Raw genomic sequence first — 9,204 nt, 5'->3', positions numbered from 1 at the left:
CCTACGCCTCCCACGGATTGATAAACCTTAGGTCATCCACTTGAGGGAAATTTGCTACTGTCCTACAAAACTCTGCGCTTGGAGGCCCAACACGAGTCTACAAGAAGAAGGTTGCATAGTAGACATCATCTACCTCTCATCATCCATGCCTTCCGCTTCATCTCTCAGATGTGCACACAGTGGCGAATACAAGGGGCAGCAAGAGCCCTGGCCTCCCCAAACATCACTATATTGAGGATAATATGAATCTGATCAGTAGATCAATTGTTGGTAAAATGGTTTAAGTTGATGAATTGGCTCTCCCCATAAAGGATTAGCAATGCTTGGGCCCCTAGCTCATTTAATATTCATGGCTCCACCACTGCGCACAACCATGGACGTTCTCGCCCCCTCTCTTTAAATATCGATCTCGCACTTGTGCACTCCTTCACAGTCTCCCTCCACTTGGCCCCTCGCACCATCTTCCAGCCCCTCATATCCTAGTGCTTGTACGCTCGTAGAGCTCTTCCCTCTATTTGTCTCTATCGATATCTTGCGTGGTCGACCCCTCCCCTCCCTTCTCGTATATAACCCCGACCCCATGCACATACATGTATATATATAGGCCTCTCCTTCACACAAATTACATTGACACATATTCCCTCACCATATCTTAGTATCTCTCACACACACGAACTACGTGTGCGAAATAGAAGAGGTGCACACACGCACTCGTTCCCACATATAAACGCGCGGGTGCACGGTGGAGCATATTTGTACAAAAAATGAGTGTGTAGAAAGTCTTTAGATGATGTGCCACTAGTCTATATCTATACCTCTATATCTATATCTATATCTATACCCCTATATAGTGTGCGAATAGTTTTGAAAGATGGTCATTGGATGAAGCCAATCCGATGGTCCAGATATGGCAAATCTGAGCACTACTGGCCGTTGGATATCATCTACATTCCACCAGATTCTGCCACATGTACCATCTAGAAGATTCCATGATTGAACTTAAGCATAATGCACAAACCTCAAAACACAAGCACTTCTCCTTTGTTCTAGAATCTTTCGTATCATAATTGCCCAAACTTTTTTTTCTAGATGAATTGACATTATCTCTACTCTTATAAAAATCAGAGTTGGTGATGATGGTGTGCTGCAATATAGGTCGTCCGATCCATATCTGATGGATAGGAAGGAAACTATGACAATTTATCCGCACTCCTCTCCACATTTACAGATAAGGCCTTCCCTCGTTCATCCTTTTCTCCCACAAGATAAAATATTCATACAAATGCATCTTCATGTTCCGTGCAACGCACGGGCATCTTGCTAGTTTGTTTTTACTTTATGATTTACAACGCACAATTCCATGAATCTTAAAATAGATTAACTTTTTTTTAAACTAATTGATTTTGAATGAGATGAACTATAAGAAATACGAATGTATACATTATGTATATATGACTCAAAGCTTGCATGCTATAGTGTGGTATTTATTCATAATTTGGTTGCCAAATCTCATGCGTGCAATGCACGTGTACCTTACTTGTACTTCTAGTATGTGCAAAACATATAAATTATCCAATGGCATGCTACACAGTATCTCTCCCTTTTTCAGTTAATATATTATGATTAAAATGATGTGGGGCACATCCATGAAGCCACGTGGCACATGTGGAGGCGTTGTCGCGACCTTCTTGTGTGGTTTGATCACAGTGACGTGTTGTTGGTTCCAGAAGAATGTACTCGTCCTCTCTCACGCACACTAGCAGTACGTGCACTAAGCGAAGATGGGCACACACACACACACACTCATTCCCTTGCACACACATGCGGGCACACAGTGGGCCGCATTTTTGTACAAAGATCCACCCTGTGTTATAACTTGACACGTGTAAAGTTGTTGACTTAATTGATGGTCAATTAATACATCGCATGCAAATTGAGTGGACGTGAGGGAGGAAGTAGTTGAGAATAACATTACTACTCCACTGCATGCATGTGAGTAGTTAAGTCATGGGTTGCTACTTCCATTGATCTCCTTCGTATTTTGTGCCAATTTTTACCATAATTTTAAGCAACATAATATTTATACATGTCATATATAGTAATATCATTGAAAACTATGTCATGCGATTACAATGATATAATTTTTGGTGACATGCATTAACATTTCCTTATTTAAAATTTTGGTCAAAAATTGGCACAAAATAAAAAAGGGGTCCAATAAACTAGGACGGAGGCAGCATGATCAATTTTTCCTAGGCTACTGTTGGTGGCCTTTGTATTTAAGTACGGACGGAGTGGAGTGATAATCCCCAAGTGCAAGGAATCACCGCATCAATTTCCAAAGGTGGAAGTGATAAGTATGGAGTGTCGAACCCACAAGGATCTAAAGGTAAGATCAATATTCTCTCAAGTCCTAGCTGCCACTGATATGACTCTATGTACACTGAACGTTTGCTTCCATCTAGTAACGAGAAATAAAACTACGTTGTGGGTATGAAGAGGGTAGCTTTGCATGATATCGGAGAACTAATATATTAAAATAGGTGTTGTTAACAAAAAGTTAGAATATATTACTACATATTGTAAATAGCGAGTGTGGAATAATGATGGGTTGGTGTGAGGAATTGTCCTAGGCAATTGTTAACAAGATCGGTAATCATTATTGTAATTTTATATGAGGGAGAAGCCTAAGCTAACATACTTTCTCTACTAGGATCATATGCACTTATGCTTGGAACTCTAGCAAGCATCCACAACTACTAAAGATCATTAAGGTAAAACCCAACCATAGCATTAAAGTATCAAGTCCCCTTTATCCCATACGCAACAACCCCTTACTCGGGTTTAAGCTTCTGTCACTCTAGCAACCCACTATAAGCGAATCATGAACGTATTGCAACACCCTATAGCGGGAATCCTTCATGTGTGCGCGGCATGGAAGGCACCATAGGACAACACCCAAATAAGACATACAACTCAAACCAATCTAGATCATCAATCAACCCAAAAGACAAAAGAAATCTACCCAAAACATCATAGGATGGCAACACATCATTGAATCATAATATGTGGCATAAAGCACCATGTTCAAGTAGGGTATTACAGCGGGGTACGAGAGACTAGACCGCTTAAAAGAGATGAGGAAGGTGATGAAGATGGTGATGTTGATGAAGACGATCACCACGGCGATGGTTCCCCCGGCGGCACTCCGGCGCCACCGAGAGAGGGGGAGAGAGTCTCCCCCTTCTGCTTCCTCCTCCATGGCCTCCTCCATAGATGGGAGAGGTTCTCCCTCTGGTCCTTGGCCTCCATGGTGATGATGGCCCCCTCCGGCTTCCTCCTCCATGGTCTCCGGTGATGATGGTCCCCTCTGGCAGGGTGCCGGAGAGGGCCTAGATTGATTTTTTTTGTGGCTATAGAGGCTTGCGGCGGTGAAACTTCCAATATAGGGTTCTTTCTAGGGGTTTTGGTAATTATAGGATTTTTGGCGTTGGTCTCACGTCAAGGGGGTGCTCGAGGAGTCCACAAGCCATGGGAGCCCTCCTTGGAGGGTAGGGCGCGCCCCCTAGGCTTGTGGCCTCCTTGGCCACTTCCTGGCCCAGCTTAGGTGCTTCGGGGGTCTCTTTGGGTCCATAAAAAATCATCATAAATTTTTAGCTCATTCGGAGAACTTTTATTTCTGCACAAAAATGACACTAAGGTAGTTCTGGTGAAAACAGTGTCAGTCCACGTTAGTTCTAAACAAATCATACCAAAACCATATAAAATTATTGCAAACATGGCATGAATACTTCATAAATTATAGATATATTGGAGACATATCATGGAGTAGTACTATCTTTATCTTAGCCTCGTAGGGCTCTCCGAGCGCCTACACTCGCCTTCCTGCCTTACCCACCGGATCTCGCAATGGAGGATCTTGCCATGGATAATCCCTTAGATCCCAGGATCCCGTGGACTGCCCTCTCGCTGTGGCCCGCAGCATTGCTGCCTTTGAGCGAAACCCACATGTGTTTCGGAGGGGATCCATTTCTCTGGGATCACATATCGGTGGCGCTGGAGGACATGCCAGGGCTGCATTTCAGGTGGTGGGCAGCAAGGGAAAATCGGATAAAGGAAGCGTCGCATTGATTAGAGACAAGTTCAAAGGAGTTGCGCCTGGTGAAGCACAAGGCGAAGGCGCAAGTCGATCTCAGGGGAGAGATGCTGAGGGATGTCAGCATCTGGTAACGTCGTGTTGATTTTGAGTTGGGGCTAATGTCATAGAGCATATTCACAGAGTCGACTGCTGAGGAAAGAACGTGCATGCCTGCGGGATGGGATGAGCAGCCGATGGAACTGTTCAAATGGGTGGTAGTAGATGCCAAATCACGGAGCCAGCTGCGGCAGTGGCGCTAGGCATGCATCGCAGGCGAGGTGAGTTGTGCTCCTTCCCCGCCAGCGATGCAGTGACCTACTCGGGTGCCGCTGCAGTGAACTTGCGGCGCTATGGCGGTTTGCAACCATGACAATTAATCCATCTATATGTATTGTGTTCCTATGAAAATACTTGGACGTTTGGAAAAATATGGTAATTTATTTATCACTAGTTTTGAATGCTTGGTCGTGACAATCACCCGAAGCCACAACCACAAGTCTCCATCGCGTAATACTTACGGTCGGTCACACCAACAGACGGTCGGTCGGACCCGCGTCTCACTGAAGAGACATGCATCAGCAGTTACATCACTGACTTGTGCGACTGCATTTGAGCAGTAGTACTTGAAATTTGTGTTCTAGGAAACTCATCGGGAGCCATTTCGGGCCTCGAAACCAAAACCATCAATTAATCTTTAGCTTGTTCCCATCACATTCCAAAGTAGTATCAAACCTGAATGTGTTCCCACTATGCAGGTGTTATTACTTGTGCTAGTACTAGGTTATAAAAATGGGAACTACCTAGCCAAAAATTACTCTACCTTCCTCCTCATAAGTCTTTCTTGTTTGTTCTTCCCTGCCATGGCCGATGTGCAGAGCTCTAGGTCGAGAACTACTAGTAAGAAGGGAGAGGCGACCAAGGACGTGAAAAAAAGAGGGATCGCTGCCTTGCGGGGGACTCAAAAGATCTCCCACGGGCAGGCGTGGGCTCCCATGAGTGCCCTACCCGCGTAGGCGAACACGCCAAGCTGGTGGTGCTGGAGTCATTATCCCTCGACGACATGCCCGATCAGCTCAATAAGCAGAAGGAGTTGATCAATGGCTTGGTGGAGCTGCTGAAGTAGAGCCTCGATGACATGCTTGCTGAGATCAATATGCAGGAGGAGTTGACCACCGTCTTGGTGATGCTGCTGAAGGAGAGCATTGCCGCGGGTAAGAAGGCGACCGGTGAAACCCTGCAACTTCAGGAGGACAAAGCGAAGCTCCACCATGAGCTCAACCTGCTAAATGAGGAGAATGCCAGCTAGAAGAAGCTGCATGAGAAGAGTAGATCCTTGGTGAAGATGATGCATGCCCTTGTCATGGAACAGAAGGAGGAGTTGGTGAAGCTCGGCATCAAGGACCTAGCTACTGTCAAGGTACGTAATGCGGCGGTGGAAGAGATGAGGAACGCTTGCATCGAGAAATCCCGTGTCATGGACAGAATGAAGAAGATGGCAGAGGAGACGAGTGAGGAGATGAAGGTTGTGGAGGCAATGAATAGGCAGTTAGGACTCCATGATTAACTCTTCATGAAGTAGAGAGCAGCGCCCCAGACTTGTGTCTGTGTCTTCGTTCTTTCTTTTGGGGGGGGGGGTAATCTTCCTTCTTCTTTTGCTCCTGTGTTTCTTCTTTTGCTTCGGGTGTTTCGCTGCATGTGTCATGTTCTCTGTGAGGCACAAATAGAACAATGCTAATGATGAGCGGTGCCGTGGGATCAATGACTAGCAAATTAGATTGTTTTTATCGCCATATCACACTGGGCTGCCTTGTTTCGCGCTCCTCCATCATACTAGTACTCCAGTGGAAAATTTGAGTATACTGCATGGTTCTTTGCTCCTCCTCAGGTCGTCGGCAACATTTATACGAGTAGTCAAATCACAAGGCCCCACCTTCCAACAGTAATGAGCCGTCAAATCACAAAGGCCCTCGCCTCTCATGAAACCGACTAAGCGAGACTGCCCCGCCCTCTAGCCTTTTAAATGTACTTTTGTACAGTAGTAGTATCGATGGATTGTGCCATGGATCAAAATCAACAAGATGACATTAAAGAAAAAGGTGGTACATATAGAGAGCATTCGTCGCCAAGTTATGCATATAGTACTATTAAAAAAGCTAGTACGTGCTTAGATGGGATGCCAAAGTCTATTAAAGAAATTAGCATACCTATTTAATTCTTTGACAACTAAACTCCTACATGCTTTGGGTAAACACCTCTCTTTTAAGTTTGTTTAGAATTACATATCTCATTTAAGTGTTTTGCATATGTGGCATGCTTAGAGTGTGGTTAATAGTATAGCCAACTGCTGGCTATATGATGTTGGCCATATCATATATTGTATGTATATAATGTGAAGAAACGAGTGGTAGTACTACCAACTACAAGATGAACTGTAAGGCATACAAGTATGTACGTAGTAATAAGAAAGAACATAACATAGTTCGGCCGGGGGCTCAGCACAACACACCCCTGAAATAAGACCAAGCACCCTGAAATGAAACTAAGCAACTAATCCGGTTGACACTTCATTAGAACCGCCATGAGCAACGACACTGCCACCTTACTCAGATTCCTCGTACACGTCCTCGACTTCATCCTTGTCCCTCTTACTCTTGACCGATACTTATTTGCTTGAACCGCACACTAGGCTCTCGCTCTTCATCCAACCCTTGTAGATACTAAAACAAAGGTAGGCATCCATTGCAGTGTACTGGATATGGTCTTTATCTATTTAATTCCACTCACATGCAAGATGAAACTTGTGGTGAGGTTTTGTCAGTTTGCCGTACGAAGGATCAACCATGGCTCCTGCCAAGGTCAGCATTGAAGGCTCACGGGAGGACACCAGCCTATTCTTCTGGAGGTCGAAGGGCTGGCCTACAATGAGGCCTATCCGACCCAAGACTTCCTCGCCATTACGAAAGTCTATAGTAACGAATTTGACTCTACCCTTGATATGTCTCCAATGTATCCATAATTTTTGATTGCTCCATGCTACTTTATCTACTGTTTTGGACTATATTGGGCTTTATTTTACACTTCTATATTATTTTTGGGACTAACCTATTAACCGGAGGCCCAGCCCAGAATTGCTGTTTTTTGCCTATTTCAGTGTTTCAAAGAAACGGAATATCAAACGGAGTCCAAACGGAATGAAACCTTCGGGAACGTGATTTTCTCACCGAACGTGATCCACGAGACTTGGACCCTACTCCAAGAAGTGCCATAGGCGGTCACGAGGGTGGAGGGCGCCCCCCTGGGCGCGCCCCCCTACCTCGTGGGCCCCCTGTTGCTCCACCGACGTACTCCTTCCTCCTACATATACCTACGTACCCCCGACAGATCACAGGGGGAGCCAAAAACCTAATTCCACCGCCACAACTTTCTGTATCCACGAGATCCCATCTTGGGGCCTGTTCAGGAGCTCCTCCGGAGGGGGCATCTACCATGGAGGGCTTCTACATCAACACCATAGCCTCTCCGATGAAGTGTGAGTAGTTTACTTTAGACCTTCGGGTCCATAGCTAGTAGCTAGATGGCTTCTTCTCTCTTTTTGGATCTCAATACAATGTTCTCCCCCTCTCTCGTGGAGATATATTCGATGTAATCTTCTTTTTGCGGTGTGTTTGTTGAGACCGATGAATTGTGGGTTTATGATCCAGAATATCTATGAATAATATTTGAATCTTCTCTGAATTCTTTTATGTATGATTGAGTTATCTTTGCAAGTCTCTTCGAATTATCCGTTTGGTTTGGCCAACTATATTGGTAGTTCTTGCAATGGGAGAAGTGTTTAGCTTTGGGTTCAATCTTGCGGTGTCCTTATCCAGTGACAGAAAGGGTTGCAAGGCACGTATTGTATTATTGCCATCGAGGATAACAAGATGGGTTTTTTATCATATTGCATGAATTTATCCCTCTACATCATGTCATCTTGCTTAAGGCGTTACTCTATTTTTAACTTAATACTCTAGATGCATGCTGGATAGCGGTCGATGAGTGGAGTAATAGTAGTAGATGCAGAATCGTTTCGATCTACTTGTCTCGGACGTGATGACTATATACATGATCATTACCTAGATATGCTCATAATTATGCTCAATTCTGTCAATTGCTCAACAGTAATTTGTTCACCCACCGTAGAATACTTATGCTCTTGAGAGAAGCCACTAGTGAAACCTATGGCCCCCGGGTCTATTCTCATCATATCAATCTCTATCGCTTTATTTATTTTCTTTGTTTTTACTTTGCCTTTTAATTTTCACTTTGCATCTATCTATCAAAAATACCAAAAATATTATTTATCATCTCTATCAGATCTCACCCTCGTAAGTGACCGTGAAGGGATTGACAACCCCTAATCGCGTTGGTTGCGAGTAGCTATCGTTTTGTGTAGGTACGAGGAACTTGTACGTGGTCTCCTACTAGATTGATACCTTGGTTCTCAAAAACTGAGGGAAATACTTACGCTACTTTACTGCATCATCCTCTCCTCTTAGGGGAAAACCAACGCAGTGCTCAAGAGGTAGCAAGAAGAATTTCTGGCGCCATTGCCGGGGAGGCTCGCATTACATTATTTGCCTCTCGTTTTCCTCTCCCCCACTTCACCCTTGCCGTTTTATTCGCCCTCTCTTTCCCAATCTCCTCCTCTCTTTCATGTTGCCTTTTTCCCTTTGCCTTTTTGTTTGCTCGTGTGTTTGCTCGTGTGTTAGTTCGTTCACCTTGTCACCATGACTAGTCTCTTATCTTCTTCGTTATCTCCCGAGATTGAGGTTTTAAATTTTAAGCAAAGGGAGGGATAAAACCTAAAAGACGCTTGGTATAGAATTTGCAATGCTCAAAATAAATCTACCAGGAAGCAATCTACTTCAGTGTTGGAAATATGCCGTAGAGGCAATAATAAAATGGTTATTATTATATTTCTTTGTTCATGATATTTGTCTGTTATTCATGCTATAATTGTATTATCCGGAAATCATAATACACGTGTGAATACATAGACCACAACATGTCCCTAGTGAGCCTCT

The sequence above is a fragment of the Triticum aestivum genome, chromosome 3B, assembly GCF_018294505.1.
Source record: "Triticum aestivum cultivar Chinese Spring chromosome 3B, IWGSC CS RefSeq v2.1, whole genome shotgun sequence".
NCBI classification, from domain to species: Eukaryota; Viridiplantae; Streptophyta; class Magnoliopsida; order Poales; family Poaceae; genus Triticum; species Triticum aestivum.
Note: the sequence above shows the minus strand (reverse complement) of the source record.